Source organism: Chiloscyllium plagiosum, chromosome 3 (genome assembly GCF_004010195.1).
Source record: "Chiloscyllium plagiosum isolate BGI_BamShark_2017 chromosome 3, ASM401019v2, whole genome shotgun sequence".
Lineage (NCBI taxonomy): Eukaryota > Metazoa > Chordata > Chondrichthyes > Orectolobiformes > Hemiscylliidae > Chiloscyllium > Chiloscyllium plagiosum.
The window spans coordinates 115,013,091-115,028,448 of record NC_057712.1 but is presented as its reverse complement, the minus strand read 5'-3'; the positions used below and the strand labels follow the sequence as shown (position 1 = coordinate 115,028,448).

At 45.4% G+C, this 15,358-nt stretch overlaps 1 protein-coding gene across 6 annotated transcripts in view; it reads left to right on the top strand.

Moving 5' to 3' along the window:
* LOC122548458 (tyrosine-protein kinase Fyn) overlaps positions 1 to 15,358 on the top strand; it is a 271,949-nt gene that overhangs the window by 85,554 nt on the left and 171,037 nt on the right. Inside the window, exon 1 of one of the 6 annotated variants that reach the window (XM_043687159.1) lies at positions 11,541 to 11,613. The exons of the other annotated variants lie outside the window; for them this stretch is intronic. The gene's annotated coding sequence lies outside the window, so the exon portion shown is untranslated. Of the gene's footprint in view, positions 1 to 11,540; positions 11,614 to 15,358 lie in introns of those variants that run through there. 6 annotated transcript variants of the gene reach the window in all.

The following is a 15,358-nucleotide window of genomic DNA, read 5'->3' as shown; positions in this document are numbered from 1 at the left end:
GGATGAAGGTGATAGGTCGGGGGGAGGGTGGAGTGGATAGGTGGAAAAGAAGGTAGGTAGGTAGGACAAATCATGGGGACAGTGCTGAGCTGGAAGTTTGGAACTAGGATGAGGTGGGGGAAGGGGAAATGAGGAAATTGTTGAAGTCCACATTGATGCCCTGGGGTTGAAGTGTTCCGAGGTGGAAGATGAGGCGTTCTTCCTCCAGGCGTCTGGTGGTGAGGGAGCGGCGGTGAAGGAGGCCCAGGACCTCCATGTCCTCGACAGAGTGGGAGGGGGAGTTGAAATAATGCAGCACCTCGCATTTATCTAAATTAAACTCCACCTGCCACTTCTCAGCCCAGTGGCTCATCTGGTCAAGATCCTGTTGTAATCTGAGGTAACCTTCTTCACTGTCCACTACACCTCCAATTTTGATGTCATCTGCAAACTGACTAGCTGTACCTGTTATGCTCACATCCAAATCATTGATATAAATGATGAAAAGTAGTGGGCCCAGCACTGATCCTTGTGGCACTCCACTGGTCACAGGTCTCCAGTCTGAAAAACAACCCTCCACCACCACCCTCTGTCTTCTACCTTTGAGCCAGCCATGCTTCTCTTTAACATTCACTTCTTTTGGGCTGTGATGTCATTCCCAAGAAAGCGATGAAGTCGCTGACAGTGTTGAACGTTGCACCGGGTCTGCCAGTTCTCAGCAAACTGAAGAACGCCCAAGTGGATTAAAGAGTTGTACTGCTGGGCATGGCGATCAGCTTCACAAAGACTTGTCCATTTCCCATTTTTACGGGGCAAATTCCAGCCTGACTCAGGGTGGTGTGCCTTCCTCCAAGAACCGTCCCTACATCTGTAATTCCATGCTCGTGGCATAAGATAAGGATGCATGGTGTTAGGGGTAGAGTATTAGCGTGGATGGAGGATTGGTTGACTGACAAGAAGCAAAGAGTGGGGATAAATGAGTGCTATTCTGGCTGGCAATCAGTGACTAGTGGTGTGCCTTAGGGATCAGTGTTGGGATCGCAATTATTTACAATTTATATAGATGATTTGTGTCAAAGCTTGTGGATGACACTAAGGAGAGTGGTACAGCAAAGTATGCAGAGGACTGTGAAACTTTGCATAGGGACATAGATAGTGTATGTGAGTGGACAAAGGTTTGGCAGATGGAGTACAATGTTAATAAATGTGAAGTCATCCATTTTGGTAGGAAAACAGTAAAAGGGACTATTATTTGAATGGTAAAATCCTGCAGCATGCTGCTGTGTAGAGGGACCTGGGTGTCCCTGTGCATGAATCACAGAAGGTTGGTCTACAGATGAAACAGGTAATTAAGAAGGCAAATGGGATTGAGTTTAAAAGCAGGGAGGTTATGGTGCAGCTGTAAAAGGTGCTGGTCAGGCCACGCCTGATGTACTGTATGCAATTTTAGTCTCCTTACTTGAGAAAGGATGTACAGGCGCTGGAGGGGGTACAGAGGAGGTTCACTAGGTTGATTTCGGAGTTTAGAGAGTTGCCTTATGAGGAGAGACTGAGTAGACTGGGATTATATTCATTGGAATTCAGAAGAATGAGCGGGGATCTTATGGAAACATAAAATTATGGAGGGAATTGATAAACTAGAAATAGATAGGTTGTTTCCACTGCGAGGTAAAACTAGGCCAAGAGGGCATGATCTCAAGATTAGAGGAAGCAGGTTTAGAACTGAACTGAGAAGGAACTTCTTCACCCAGAGGGTTGTTAATCTATTGAATTCCTTGCCCAGGGGAGTAGTTGACGCTACTTGAGTAATCGCTTTTAAAGCTAAGGTAGATACGTTTTCGATAAATAAAGGAATTAAGGGATATGGTGAAAACGCGGGTAAGAGAAGCTGAGTCCACAATAAGATTAGCCGTGATCTTATTGAGTGGCAGAGCAGGCTAGAAGGGCCGAATGGCCTAATTTCTGCTGCTATGTCTTATGGTCTTATGGCCTTATCTGCTGAATTGGATTCAGCTCCTTCCATTGGGTTGCATGCTGGAGACAAAATGACCAGAGAGGGAATGCTTAAAGACTCTATCGAGTCCTGAAAATTAACCACAAATCCAACCATTTTTAGAAACCACTTCCTCAATACAGTTTGTGGGTTTTGCCCCATTGGGTCCAATGCTGTCCCCAGTACACACAGAGAATACTTGGCTGTCATTGGGTCCAATGCTGTCCCCAGTACACACAGAGAATACTTGGCTGTCATTGCTAACAATGTTCTTATTTCAAGATTCCTCCCCTGGCATCACAAACACGCTTTGGGATACATGCATAGAACTCTTTGTTACTAGGCCAGGAATGAGCAGTCTGGATTCACTTCCCAGAGATGATTGCAACAGATCCTCTCCCAGAAAGTTGACAATGTGCTCAAGTGCACTGTGGGATTTGTTAATACAATTGGAACTTTGTTATATCAGGCTCACAACTGTGTCATACACTGCTGATGTTCACTACTTTAAAATAAATGGGTACGTCCCTTCCTATTCTCATCCTAGAGCTCCTTTCATGATCTCTACATAGCTGAACTGATGTGAAATCTCCCTGATATACCGACTACCTCAGTGCATTGGTGTCAATTCAGTCTGTGAATGGACTGACGATAAAAGAGGGCTGTTACTGCGTTTCTTCAGAATAGAGGGGGCGGCAGGGTGTTGCAGTGGTGGTTGATTTAATTGATCCAATCCCTGAACCAGGTACACTCATGACAAGGTGTTGTCGAATAAGCAACAGTCTGGGCTTAGAGATGAAGCCTGATGTCCTGGATCTGTTGCTCATGTCTGGGGTGATCCTGTCTCTGGTTTGGGAGGCTTGGGGCAAACTGTTATCCAGAGTGACTATATCCTGAGTGGAAACTGGTTCAGCTGCACCAGTTTCCCTGTGCATATGGGGGTGGGAACATCCTGAAATCATGGACCTATCAACCTGTACCTAAACTTTCCAGATAACAATACTGCCATTCCACGGTGATCCGGGCTCCATATAAGCCAAACAAGACAAAAATCCGTTTTTGCAGGCAGATATTGAATTAGACAGAAGATTTCCAGAGATTTATGAGGGTTGTATCGTAAATCTATAGTTGGCCACAGACGCCAGCTTCCATCTTTTGGACCCTTTTCCTGTCCAGAAGCCAACAGTTCAGTGCCAGGGAACCCGGTTCTTATTTCACCATTGTTTTGAATGAACCTGTTCAGAGGTGTTATTGCACATCTCTGAAGCATGTAGAACTTGAACATGAGCAGAGGTAGGGGCACTAGCATGGTGCCACCACTGCAATGGTGTTGTGTGGCAGGAGGAGGCAGATAGAGGGCCATTCAGATGTTTCGCCTAAAACCCATGCTCCCATATTCTCCATGAATGCATTGCTGATGGTTCGGAGCTCAGCGCCTGAAGGTACAACCTGCACCTTGAGGACATAAGTTGGGGTTGTGGTGATTCAGGATTGGAAGTGCCATGGGTCAAATCGTCTACTGCTCATCCCCAGTCATTTCATGGCAATGGGGTGGAATGACACCACAAAAGAGATGGAGAACAAAGATGCGATGGCACAGCCTTGCTCAACCCCACTTTATACACGTGTACTGGCTCTGAGGTGAATCCACTCATGAAGATCAAAGGTCATGCAGCAGACTGAGATGAATGGCTTCAAGCAATCGAGGAGGAAGCTCCATAAAGCCTTCCAGTTGACAGAAAACAGTCCTTTGTTGAGTCAAAAAAGGCCATATCCCAATGTTCTTTCAGTCCGTTTCTCTTGTCTCTCTGTGAAGTTCATATCCACTGTGCCTCTTGATGGATGTAACTCCAACAGGAACTCCTCCGCCACTGGGAGGTTCTGATCGAGAAGGACTTTTACAATGACCCTCCCTGTGGAAGGGAGCAGGGAAACCGCTCTACAGTTACTGCAAACTCCTTTCGTGAAGATGGGCACAAATATGGTGCCTCAGAGATTCTCAAACAAGCTCTCTTGCTTCCAGATGAGGTCATGTATTCGAGCCAAGAGAGTGTTTCTCCACCATATTAGTTTTTATTCATTCTCACGATGAGGGCATTGCTGGCTAGGCCAGCATTTATTGCCCATCCCCACGGGTAGTATTTCACCAGGAATTCCATATGCGCTGGTGGCCTTTCTGGCTCGCAGCTGTCAGATGGCCTTTCCAATCTCCCATCACGCTGGCGTTGTGCTGGGATTGTGCCCGTGGGGACAGTGCTCGGTAGAATGCTGCAGGATGTGATTAAGGGCAGACACATTGAGGACTGAATCTTAGTTGAGGTGATCCTTTTAAGCTTCGTTTCCGACCAGTGCTCCCTGGCCATGATAAGCACAACTCGATTGGGCTGATCTCAGCGAGCTAGACCCTTGGGTGCTAGGGCTGTCGATGAGCTTGAGGAATCTTCTCTCACATTTTGGCTATCAGTGCCTTGCCAGATTTATTGCTCTCTTTCCAACTGCCCCTCTGTTCTTTGGGTTAAGGGTCCTTTGTCGGACTTGGCTTTCGTTTGGCTGTAGACCTGTTTTCTTTCCTTTTTGAGATGTTTCCACTTCAGGAAGGCATATTGTTTGTGATCAGTCGCTCCTGAATCTCCTGGTCATTCTCCTCAAACCTCAGTCTTGTTGTCTCCTGGTAGAGAAGTCCCATATCTCCTCTTCACGGGGCTGTTTGTGATAGATTCCAGTTCACTGTGGACATTCTGTGGCTCCAGATTGACTTGGAGACGCTGAGTGAGTAAACGTTTCTTTGCACAGTCCATAGATCCATCGACATGGAATTTTCTGTGGCAGCACTTTGGTTTTGGGCTAGTCTGATGGAGACAGTGGACCAGATGAGGCGATGGTGAGAGTGAACACCCTGGCACACTGTCAGCTCCTGTCACGGTGAGAGTGAACACCCTGGTTGTCGAGCAGGTGCCGATGTCTGGAGCAAGAGAGTTGCCATGTGGCCTGGTATTCACCGCCCTGGCAAAATAAGGTGTTGGTTGTGCCCGTGCCATTTCCTCAGGAACACTCTGTCGCTGTTCTCCTTCCCGTGCTTTTTTTGTCAATCACTTGCCTTTCCAGAGGTTTATGTCCCTTCCAATTCTGACAGCAAAATCACCCAAGGAGAATCCGCTCATCTCCCTTTGGGACACGGGACTACGACTATTCAGAATTCCTCTTTGACCTCCTTTGAGGTTGGGAACTTCTTACATTTGGCATGGGGTATGGGAATGGTCGACTAGGCCAGTATTTACTGCCAGTCCCTCATTGCCATTGAGTGTGTTGTGGTGTGTTGTGTTCTTGAACTGCTGCAGTGTTCAAGGTCTAGGCACACTGGCAGTGCCACGCTTCTCCTCCCAGATAGTAGGGGTAGTGGAGTTAGAAGGGCTGCTGTTAAAGGAGCCTTTGTGAATTGCTGCAGTGCCTCTTATAGATAGTAGAATTGCTGCCACTGTGCATTGGTGGTGAATGCAGTTATTGTAAAAGGTGGTAGGTGGGTCACCAATCAAGCGGGCTGCTTTGTCCTGGATGGTGTCAAGCTTCTTGAGTGGTGTTGGCGCTGCAAGTGGGGAGTATTCCATCACATTCCTGACTTATGTCTTAGAGACGGTGGACAGACTTTTGGGTGTTAGTGGGGGAGTTACACTCTGCATAATTCTCAGATACTGATTTGCTGTTACAGAGACAGTATTTATGAACAGTTCAGTTAGTTTTATGGCAAGTCTTCAGGCTGTTAATTGTGGGGGATTCAGTGATGGTCGGTCCATTGACCATTAAGGGACAATGGTTAGATTCTCTCTTGTTGGAATTCATCATTACCAGGCACTTGTTTGGTGCAAATGTTACTTGTCGGTTATCAGCCCAAGCCTGGGTGTTGTCCAGGTCTCGCTGCATTGATATCGACTCCTTCAGTTCTCGGAAATAGGGAACGGTGCTGAGCATTGTTCAGTCATCAGTAAACATTCCTATTCCGACTCTACCCTGAAGATTATTCGACCTAGGACACTACCCTGAGTGATATTCTGGGACTGAAATGATAGCTCTAAAAGAATCTCAGCCATCTTTGTGCTAGGTGTGACTCCAACCAGCAGAGAGTCCATCCCCCACCCCACCCCCACTCTGTTTCCTATTGATTCCAGTTTTGCTCGGTCTCCTTGACATCACATTCTGTCAAATGTGGTCTTGATGTTAAGGGTAGTCATTCACACCTTACCTCAATGCAAGCTTGCTTGTTTTGTTGGTGCTTAACTCAAAGCTGTATTGAGGAGAAGAGACAGTGACCCTGGCAGAACCTGAGCTGAGCATCAATGAACAGATTGGTATGTAGGAAGTGCTGCTTGGGATCACTGTTGAAGACATCATATGTCAATTTAAGATCGAGTATCAACTGATGGAGTGGTACTTGGCTAGATTCCTGAACTTTGTATACAGGATATTCCTGGCCAATTTTCCAGTGTTGGGTAGGTGCCAGTGTTGTATCCATTCTGGAACAACTTGGCCAGGGGTGCAGGAAGTCTTCAATATTATTGGCAGCCTGTTGTCAGGGCCCATAGCTTTCTCAGTGTTCAGTGCCTCCAAATATTTCTTGAAATCACATGAAGTGAAATGAGTGGTAAAGAAGATAGAGGTATTCAAACTCCTGAGGTATTTGGACAGGGAGAAACTGTTTCCATTATGGATAGTGTCTACAACCAGGGGGCGCGCAATTGATGCAAATGGGAAAGCAGCAGTACTGGTACGAAGAATGATGTTCTCAGTCTGTATTTCGAACTGGAATTAACTGCCTGAGAGCGTGGTGCAGTCAAGCTCAACCGAGTCTTTGAAAAGAGAGTCATAGAGATGTACAGCACGGAAAAAGATCCTTCGGTCCAGCTTGTCCATGCCAACTAGATATCCTCAATAAATCTAATTCCATTTGCCAGCATTTGACCCATATCTCTTTGAACCCTTCTTATTCATATACCCAGCCAGATGCCTCCACCACGTCATCTGGCAGCTCATTCCATATGTGCACCACCCTCTGCATGAAAAAGTTGCCCCTTAGGTCTCATTTATATCTTTCCCATCTCACTTAAACCTATGCCTTCTAGTTTTGGACTCCCTCCTCTCCGGGGAAAAGATCTTGTCTATTTATCCGACCCATTCCCCTCATAATTTTGTAAACCTCTATAAGGTCACCCCTCAGCTTCCGACGCTCCAGGGAAAACAGCCCCAGACTGATCAGCTTCTCCCTGTAGCTCAAATCCTCCAACCCTGGCAACATCCTTGTAAATCTTTTCTGAACCCTTTCAAATTTCACAACATCCTTCCTATAGCAGGGAGACCAGAATTGCACGCAATATTCCAACAGTGGCCTAACCAATGTCCTGTACAGCCGCAACATGACCTCCCAACTCCTGTACTCAATACTCTGACCAATAAAGGAACACATACCAAACACCACCTTCACTATCCTATCTACCTGCGACTCTACTTTCAAGGAGCTATGAACCTGCACTCCAAGGTCTCTTTGTTCTGTAACAGTCCCCAGGACCTTACCATTAAGTGTATAAGTCCTGCTCTGATTTGCCTTCCCAAAATGCAGCACCTCACACAGAGAGCAAAGGTTTGCAGAGCCACAGGGAAGGGGCGAATTGTTCCTTCAGAGAGCCAGTACAGACATGATGAGCTGAATGGCCACCGTCTGCCTCTTTGTCCTGAAGAGGCCTTAGCAAGTGGGGGGAGAAAATAAATGACTTGGATTTATATTTGAACAAGTCTTCACACTCACTCGCTGAACCTATCGTACAATTTGAGATGCACAGTGAATTTTTAATGGAGCTTCTTTGTGCCAAGCTCTGACCGTGATGCTCTCCAACTACAGTAAGAGTGAGAGCAGTTGACTGAACCTTCTGTTTGCAGTTCCCTGCCGCGTTACCATCCAGCCTCAAACGCGAGTGCTTCAGCTCTCTGCCAATCATTGTCCGAGGCCATGAGAACGCTGAGAATTCAGGGGGTGTTTCAGCAATACAACAGAATTCCAATCTCCTGTTTGCAATGCAGCAATTTAATAAACTCGGCACCCGGTCATCGGGTCAACTGCTAGCCTGGGCTCGCCTCAGTACTATGCAAATTATTTGTGCATTTTTTATTTTGCTATATGTATCACCGAAAGGAGTAGCATAGTTATTGGAAATGGTAAGGTATCGGCTAATTTTCAACATGTTCCATTGCACAATAAAGACATATCTCTGGCTGAAGAATCAATGTGTAAAAATAACTACTCAATGAGACAGTGCATCATTAATAATTACATGGGTAAGTGTGAGTCTTCTGATGGGTGTTTGGGAGCTATAAAATATATAGTTTAATACTGATAGGAAGGTTTATAAGTACTTGCCTCTGGTACATTGCTACCACCTCATTAAACTTAATGTCACTGGATAAGCAGCGCTATGGTGTGCAGAATGTCTGTCTGCATGGCAGAATCTACCATATACATATTAATTATTCCAAGTTAAAGTGATGGCCTGTATCTTTTGTAAATTGGTGATTTCTTGTACATGTGAAGTTTCATGATAGATTGTGGTCCTCCGTCATTCACCACTGCCCTGCAATATCAAGAACAAGATTGCTGTCAAAAGGGATAGAATTCAAGCAGTATAAAAATGTGCTCTGCTCGTGGATTATGGCTGAATCTCAGGATTGAGCTGGTGAACAAGCTCATGGCTTGATGCCCTTTGAACCTTTAATTGAGTTTCTTCCATCCGGGGTGTGACGGATGCCTTTCTGAACTCGCCCGGTGTCCTGCTGGGTTTTTATCATCCAGGCTGCCTTTTCATTTGGCTGTGGTCACCTAAAGGCAGGCCGCCCCCATTAGATCTTGGTGTTGAACAGCTACGAAGGGATGTGCGAGTGAGAAAATGGACAGACGTTGTACAGTCAGGAACTTTGCGCTTTTCCTCAATCGTTTCTAACCAGACAAATATCACTGATAGGTTTGTAACTCTTGTCTATCACTAGCCACCCTCAGGTTTGACACAATGCTGTTTCATGCGGGCACTTCAGAGAGCAAGAAAGAGTGGGACGGCTGTTATGTGTGGGCTAGAAAGTCAGCAATGGCAGGTTTTCTTCAAAGTGTGAGTTTATGCTTTTTGGTCAGAAAAACATTGAAAGACAATATAAAATAGTGAGCACAAACCTGAAGTGAGTGATGGAGGACAGGGACTTTGTTGTGTATGTACACAGATCATTGAAGGTGGCAGACAGGCGAAGGGAGCAGTGAATAGAACATAGTGTTCTTGGCCTTATTAATAAGGGCATAGAGTACAGTAGCAAGGCGGGAGTGTTGAACTATAAAATGCTTGTTAGACCTCAGCAGGGGTATTGTGTGCAGTCTTCAGCATCACATTATCGGAAAGATGTGAATGAACTTGAGAGAGTGTAGGAGCAGTTTACAAGGATGATTCCAGGCATGAGGAACTTCAGTTATGAGGATAGATTGAGGAAGATTGAAGTCATTCAGTGGTTAGTACTGCTGCCTGACAGTACCAGGGACCCGGGTTTGATTCCAGCCTTGGGCGGCTGTCTGTGTGGAGTTTGTACTTTCTCCCTGTATCTATGTGGGTTTCCTCCGAGTGCTCTGGTTTCCTTCCACAGTCTGGAGATATACAGGTTAAGTGGATTGGCCATGCTAAATTGCCCATAGTGTTCAGGGATGTGCAAGCTAGGTGGGTTAACTATGGGAAATGCAGGGTTACAGGAATAGGATAGGGGAAGTGGGTTTGGATGGGATGCTGTTCAGAGGGCTGGTGTGAACTCAATGGGCTGAATGGCCTGCTTTCACGCAGTAGGGATTGTATGATTCTGCTCTCCTTGGAGAGCTCCTTGGACTGCGCTCCTTGGAGAGAAGAAGGCTCAGAGAAAATCTGACAAGTTTTCAAAATCCTGGGTGTTGGGAAGGAAAAGTTCTTGCTCTTGAAATGAACAAGAGGGAGAGGACAGAGATTTAAAATGATTTGCCAAAGAAGCAAGGATGAAATGAGAAAAAATATTTTCACACAGCGAGTGGTTAGGGTGAATGCTCAGTCAGGACAGGTTAAACTGAAGCCTTTAAGAGGGAATTGGATGGTAAATTTGGATAGATGCAGTGCGCAAGGGTATGGGGACAAAGGCAGGAGATTGGCTCTAGTTATGACATTGGTCTGAAGAGCCACTGCAGGTATAATGGGCTGAATGGCCTCTGCACAGTCACAATGCTGTGATTCTGTGAAAGGGTATTAGTTAGGCAGTCGTGATAAGTTGACAGCTTAGTGCTCAGTGACACCTGTGTTTATTTTTTGAATTTTCAACTTTTTACTAAAACTGAATTTGGATTTTGAACAGGAATGATGGGACCTTTGCCCTCTAGATTGTGCGACCTGAATTGTTTGTTTAGTAAGAACTGTTAAAACACCAAATTCCTGGCAATTACTCCATTAAAAATTATCTAATGACATTGCCAATATGTTATTGAGACCTGGAAAAGTCATAAAGTCATACACCATGGAAACAAGCCCTTCAGCCCAGCCAGTCATAGAGATGTACATCATGGAAACAGACCCTTCGGTCCAACCCGTCCATGCCGACCAGATATCCCAACCCAATCTAGTCCCACCTGCCAGCTCCCAGCCCATATCCCTCCAAACCCTTCCTATTCATATACCCATCCAAATGCCTTTTAGATGTTGCAATTGTACCAGCCTCCACCACTCCCACTGGCAGCTCATTCCATACCCGCACCACCCTCTGTGTGGAAAAAGTCCATGCCGAACGTTATCCCAAAGTGAACTCATCCCACCTGCCTGCGCCTGGCCCATGTCCCGCTAAACCTTTCCTATTCATGTACTTACCCAAATGTCTTTTAAATGTTATAACTGCCCACATCCACCACTTCCTCAGGAGGTTCATTCCACACATGAACCATTTTTTATGTAAAACGTTTGCCTCCATGGCTTTTTAAAATTTCTTTCCTCTCACCTTAAAAATATCCCCCATCCTAGGGAAAAGAAATCCCCTACCATTAAGCCTATCTATACTCCCCATGACTTTATAAACCTCTATAAGGTCACCTTTTAACCTCCCACACTCCAATGAAAAATGTCTCAGCCCATCCAGCCTTGTTTTATAACCCAAACCCACCAAGTCTGGGAACATGCTGGTAAATCTCTTCTGAACCCTCTCTAACTTAATAATATCATTCTCGTAACAAGATGACCAGAACTGAACACGATATTCCAGAAGAGCTCTCACCAATGTTCCATGCAACTTCAATATGATTACCCAACTCCTATACTCAAGAAAAACCAAAAGAACTGCTGATGCTGTAAATCAGAAACAAAAACTGAAGTTGCTGGAAAAGTTCAGGCCTGGCAGCATCTGTGTAGAGAAATTTAGAGTTAACGTTTCGGGACCGGTGTTCTGAGGAAGTGTCACCGGACCCAAAATGTTAACTCTGATTTCTCTTCACAGATGCTGCCAGATTTGCTGAACTTTTCCAGCAACGTCTCTTTTTGTTTCGAAACTCAAAGAGCTGAGCAATGAAGGGAAGCGTGCTAAACAAGATAATTGAAGATATTCAAGGAAATGAGAGGCATAAGGTTGGTAAAACCATATTTACATTTTAAAGGGTAAAAGCATATTGGATCCAAAGTTTTCATTCAGATTGGGAATGTATTAACTAGAGGCTGCAACTTAAGTCTATTTCACACTTCCTTATCTTGTATTTTATAATTAATGGTTGGTTTGGATCGGAGCTGGAACAAACTTTGTCAATAGACTGGCTTTCCTGTGGCAATTGAAAGTGAGGGAAAATGTGTGAGCTGGAGTAGTTTGCACCAAACGCGGAACCAATTTTGTGAAGGACAACACTCAAGAAGCTTGGCATCATCCAGGTCAAAGCAGTCCACTTGACTGAAATCAAATCTACTCCCTCCACCACTAATGTTCAGTAGAAGCAATATGTACCACCGACAAGGTGCTCTGCCAAAATTCACCAAAGATCTTTAGACACCACTTTCCAAGCACATGACCACTTCTATCCAGAAGGACAAGGGCAGCAGTTAGATGGAAAACCACAGATATTCCCCTCCAAACCACACCATCCTGACCTGGAAGTATATTGCCTTCTGTGTCACTGGGTCAAAATCCTGGAGCTCCCTCCACAAGGGCAATGTGGATGTACCCACAGCATGTGGGCTGCAATGGTTCAAAAAGACAACTCACTACCCTTTTCTCAATTCAATGAGTAGAGAGTTGGTTGCTGCTGTCTGCCTCTTTAGAAGCTGGAACTAATTAATATAGGATCCTTTTTATTAGATCCTCAATCCGAAAAGTGATCTTGATTTCAAGCGTTTTATGAAGAAATTGGCCTCCATTTCAAAGCAAGGTTCCAGGTGGACAGCTATTAAAAGTACTTTGCTTATTTATTTGTTTCCTACTGGGTGACATTGAGATGAGAGAGCACAAGTGGAGGCACCACAATTTCATGCTTAAAGATTATATTTTAATTTCTTTTCATTTGGAGCCATAAAATATCAATCACTTTTGTTTTCAAGAGAGCTTAATAAGGTAGCCAGTCAAACCTTTTCTCCTGATAATTTGCCTTTCTTTTGAGAATGGACGAGATGAAAGAAAATTTGGTATAAAATGTGGACAGCTGAAATCAGCTCTGATTCTGAAAGGAAGTGACTGCTGAGCTAAGTAGAATGAGATGAGGGTAAGAACATCTCTGGAAGAAAGTGAGGAGTGCAGATGCTGGAGATCAGAGTCGAGAGTGTGGTGCTGGAAAAGCACAGCAGGTCAGGCAGCATCCGAGGAGCAGGAGAATTGACGTTTTGGGCATAAGCATTCCAGGAATCTCCTGATGAACGGCTTATGCTCGAAACGTTGATTCTCCAGCTCCTCAGATGCTACCTGACCTGCTGTGCTTTTCCAGCACCACAATCTCGACTGAGGAACATCTCTGCCAGTCTCTTGGCCGAATAGAGAAGAAGGTCTCAAGACATTATAGTTGTGGAGAGTTAAATCTGACTACAGCGGTCATAAATGTCTAAGAGTGGTCCTTGATGGTGGAATGAATGAAGGATGGTGGAGTCTTGCTGTGTAAATAGACAGGGAATGTATTGCACTGAGTACTAGCAGCAACAAATCATCAGCACGGGAACCAAGACATTGACTGAGCATCCCGAATCGGGGGTCTACAATATCACAATGAACTCTGGATGCTGGAAATCTGACCAACAAAAGGGCAGAAATTGCTGGAGAAACTCAGCAGGTCTGGCAGCCTCTGTGGAGAGAGTAGCAGAATTACTGTTTTGAGTCTAGAGTCATAGAGATGTACAGCAAGGAAACAGATCCTTCAGTCCAACCTGTCCACGCCGACCAGATATCCCAACCCAATCCGGTTCCACCTGCCAGCACCCAGCCCATCTCCCTCCAAACCCTTCCTATTCATATACCCATCCAGATGCCTTTTAAATGTTGCAATTGTACCAGCCTCCACCACTTCCTCTGACAGCCCATTCCACACATGCACCACCCTCTGTGTGAAAAAGTTGCCCTTTGATCTCTTTGATATCTTACCCCTCTCACCCTAAACCTATGCCCTCTATCTCTGGACTCCCCCACCCCAGGGAAAATAACTTGTCTGTTTATCCTATCCATGCCCCTCATGATTTCATGAACCTCTATAACGTCACCCCTCAGTCACTGACACTCCAGGGAAAACAGCCCCAGCCTATTCCCTATAGCTCAAATCCTCCGACCCTGGCAACATCCTTGTAAATCGTTTCTGAATCCTTTCAAGTTTCACAACGTCCTTCCGATAGGAAGGAGACAGAGTCCAGTGAGCCTTCTTCAGACCCGAAACCTTAACTCTACTTTCCCCCCACAGATGCTGCCAAATTTCTCCAGCAATTTCTGGGGTGGGGGGGCGTTTTTACACCAAATCAGAGACCTGTTTGGGGAAATCGTTGGTAAAGTTTTATGTTTCTAAAAAAAAGTAAAAGGATGAACCAATACAAGAAAATGTGCAAGTCTTAAGGGACTGCTTTTCGTCGTTCCTGTTTACAGCAGAAGCCATAAAGTACGAAAACACTGCTCAATGTTGCACAGGAAGCGAAAACCCTCACACTGCTGTCACTATTCTGTCTCAAATACCCGAAAATACAATGCCTCTGCAGGTAACCTTCAAACCCAGCATGAACCACAAAGTGAGGAAGTGTTGCAGTACATTTATTTCTGATCTGACGTCTCCAGACTTGGCAGCGATGATCATCCTGACTTCAGTTTAACTGCTCGCTTCATTACAGACTGTGGCAAGCAATGATTGCCTGAGCCCGTGCACTGCAGGTTGACAACTGGCATCAACTGCAGGAGTGAAATAACAGACACCCTGTACTCCCACTGCACCGCTGCACTCACTAACCCTCAGTGCAAGTATTGTGCGTCCAGGGCATGCTCTAGACAGACCTCGGCACTTGAGGCCTCAGCTGAAACAGAGGCCAACCAGAAAATAATGAATTAAACAAGCAAAGCTACCTGGTTTAATAAAGGTGAAGTGTGGTCTGGGAGGAGGCCCATGTGGAGCATAAACGACAGCACAGAGCAGTTGGGCCAAATGGCCTGTTACTGTTTAACAACAGGACGGCAGCAAATGGTGCAGTCAGTTTTCTTGCATTGTTTAAGAAATGTTTAAGGCTCCTTAGATTTGCTCTTGCAATTTAAAATATCCAGGTGACAGTGACACTCGGGAGAAAGGTGTCATGTGATCCACTCCTTGACCTCGCACAGTGTGGGAGGGATCGGGTCTAAAATGCAAACGCAAAATACCAGAAACATTCAGCGAGCCAGGCAGCATCTGTTGTGTGAGAGAGAGAGGGGGAGAAAAACTGGGTTAGTCCCTCAGGTGGGTGATGACTTTTTCAGGATCCTTCCTCAGAAGCTGGGGTTGGGGAGGGCTGGGTCATAGTTTGAAAATAAGGGATCTCCCATGGAAGATGGAGATGAGAAGGAATCTCTTCTGGCAGATGGTTGATGGTCATTGAATTTCTGTTCCCCAAAGCACAGCGAAGGCAGGATCAGTCAATATGTTCAAGTTGGGCTGAATTTTGGCTCGATGAAAGTAAGTACTGCAGATGCTGGAGATCAGAGTCAAGATTAGAGTGGCGCTGGAAAAGCACAGCAGGTCAGGCAGCATCCAAGGAGCAGGAAAATTGACGTTTCGGGCAAGAGCCCTTCATCAGGAATTTTAGCTGGCTAGGATTGTCTAGACGTTCAGGTCAAATTCAGATCAGCCAAGATTGTATTGAATGTTGGAGCAGGATTGAAGGTCTGTTTGGCCTA